Source organism: Balaenoptera musculus, chromosome 4 (assembly GCF_009873245.2).
Source record: "Balaenoptera musculus isolate JJ_BM4_2016_0621 chromosome 4, mBalMus1.pri.v3, whole genome shotgun sequence".
Taxonomy (NCBI): domain Eukaryota; kingdom Metazoa; phylum Chordata; class Mammalia; order Artiodactyla; family Balaenopteridae; genus Balaenoptera; species Balaenoptera musculus.
The window spans coordinates 134,181,835-134,184,847 of record NC_045788.1 but is presented as its reverse complement, the minus strand read 5'-3'; positions in this window follow the sequence as shown (position 1 = coordinate 134,184,847).

The window sequence follows — 3,013 nt, the reverse complement described above, 5'->3', positions numbered from 1 at the left end:
CATTTCCAACAAAGAAGGCTTCACCAAGGACTCCCCAAACATGTGGAGATTCTTTGGTCTAGCAACAAGAGAAGCAACCCTGTAGGATGCTTTGGAGATGCTGCTTTACTGATAGAGCAAACCAAGTTTTGTTAAAGTTTATCCTCCTCTTTATGTGGAGTCTTGACCCAAGGTGCTCTCCGAGCTTTGCTTCTGGGGATGAGAATCTTGCCACCAAGAAGCTGCGAGCCTAATTTGGAATGTAAAGCCAGAGGACGCCTCAACTTCATGGTGTTCTATTTTCCTTAACCTTACTCAATGTCAGCGAGGCCCAAGTGCACCAAGGCCTAATGGCAGGGTACTGTCTTTAATTTCTGTGAGCAGAAAACGAGGGCTGCACTGAAGCTCACCCCATGGTCTCGGAGAGCATTTCTTCCCCTGTGCGTTAATCTGGAGTGCATGATACCTTACTGTGATACCAGGGTTATTTTGCAAAGATGATTTTCAAAGAAGAAGAGAATCAAAACAAAGAGAAAAGAATCCTCAGCATGTGGGCCACAGGTGTGTGGGGACTGAAACTGGATGGAAAGGTGAGAAGGGAGAGACGTGGGGGCTTCTTCTCCCCTAGAAGGAGTAGGAGGCCCGTGGACCCTTGTAGGAAAAAGCCGATCAACCCAGACCAGGGAAGAGAGAAGGGGGTCTCACCAGCAAACTTTGTCTGCTTTCCAGTTTTGCCAGGAATGAGACCTGTCTTTTGGTCTCTGCTTAGAACCCAGCTTCCTGTTAACACATTCAGCGAAACTCATTCCAGATGCATCCTTGCCCACATCTCTCCTTGTTCCTGAGCCCTTTGTTTAGGAAGATTGTTGACTGGGTTTTCTTTGGAACTTTTGTGTCTGATTCAAAGACAGAAGCCTGGGATGGAGAGTGTCCAGCTCAGGAAGAGTCCCCGAGGCACCCCACCAACCCCACCCCGGCCCTATCACTGTGGACTCCCAGCCCTTCTGCCCTCTTGATGCACTCAGGTCAGACCTCAAGGGAGGACCAAACCCAAGCACCTGCTCCCTTAAGAAATTATTTCTAAGAATTCCATCTCCTTGAACATTTAGAACAAGTCCTTGCCTTGTCTGGGAGAAAACTGTCTCCAGGACTCTCCTGGATTCCAAAGTGTGGTAGCTTTAAGAATTTGCTTCACTTCGCACCTGTCAGGGTGGCTATTATTTAAAAACAAAACAAAACCAAGACAACAAGTGCTGGGGATGATGTGGAGAAATTAGAACCTTGCACACTGTTGGTGGGAAAGCAAAATGGCAATGTCGCTACGGACAACGGTATGGAGGTCCTCAAAAAATTAAAACTAGAACTACCACGTAATCTAGTAATCCCAGTCCTGGATATTTATCCAAAAGAACTGAAATCAGGGTCTTGAAGAGGTGTCCACACTCCCATGTTCATTGCAGCACTATTCACAAGAGCCAAGATGTGGAAACAACTTAAGTGGATGAATGGATGAAGAATATGTGGTATATACATATAATGGAATACTATACAGCCTTTAAAAAGAATGAAATTCTGTGATACATGACAGCACAAATGCACCTTGAGGACATTATGCTGAAGGGAATAAACCAGTCACAGAAAGGCAAATACTACATGCTTCCACTTACATGAGACACCTGAAATAGTCAAATTCATAGAATCAAAAAGTGGAATGGTGGTTGTAGGGGGCTGGGAGGAGTGGAAATGGGTTACTAATCACCAGGCATGAACTTTCAGTTAAGCAAGATGAATAAGCCCTAGGTGCCTGCACAACACTGCACCTAGGGTCAACAATGATGTATTGCACCCTTTGTTAAAAGGGTAGATCTCGTGTTAAGTGTTCGTATGACAATAAAATAAAACTAACAACAAAAGAATTTGCTTTCAGTTAGCGACCTCAAGGAGACAGCACAGCTTTATGAGTATCCCGAAAAGGGATGGCTCAGAGGAACCTGCTGTCCACCTCTGGAGAATGCCCTGAAGACCACTTTCTAGCTCATGGTCTTCCAAGCCTGACTTGGCAGGGTGTTTTTAATAGGTTCTCCTCAGCTCAGACCAGAGAAAGAAAATCTAAACCAGAGACTGGGGTGCTCAAAACGGCCACACTGTGTCCCCACAGTGCCGTCAACTGCTCACAAAGCAGACCGGTCCAGCCGTGGTCAGTTCTGGGCATAAGGTAGAACCTTGCCATGCTCTGGCTGGTGGGCTCTCCTCCCTGCCTGATCTAACTGCCAATAGCCCTTAACAAGGTTTGGGCTTATTTATTTTTAAAATTTTTATGTTACAGTGTGTTGGATACAACCATTCTATACATTTCTTTTTAAATTATTTTTAGTTTGAAATCATTATAGACTCAGAGGAAGTTGCAAAAATGTTGAGTCCCATGTACCCTTCACCCAGCTTCCCCCAATGATGACATCTTACATAACTATATATAATAAAGTATCAAAATCAGGGAATCCACACCAATACGATGTTGTTAACTAGACCACAGACCTTATTCTGATTTCGCCGTTTTTACCTACATTCGTGTGTGTGTGTGTGTGTGTGTGTGTGTGTGTGTGTGTATAGTTTGGTGCAATTTCCTCTAATGTATAGATTCATGGAACTACCACCACAATCAAGGTACAGAACTGCCCCCTCACCTCTAAGAAACTCCCTCGTACTCCACTTTACACTTGTACCCCTTTCTCCCACTGTCTACCCTCTGGTCTCACTCTCTATAAACCTGTCATTTTGAGAATGTTCTAAAAATAGGATTATACAGTAAATAACCTTTTGAGACCGGCTTTTTTCCACTCAGCATAATGCCCATGAGATCCATCCAAGTTGCTCTGTATATCAACAGCTATTTTCTTTTTATTTCTGAGAAGTGTTATAGGGATATTTAACCTTTCACCTGCTGAAGGGCATTTGAATTGTTTTCAGGTTTTTGCTATTGTGAACAGAGCTACTGTGAACATTCTTATATAGGTTTGGGTGTGAACATAAGTTT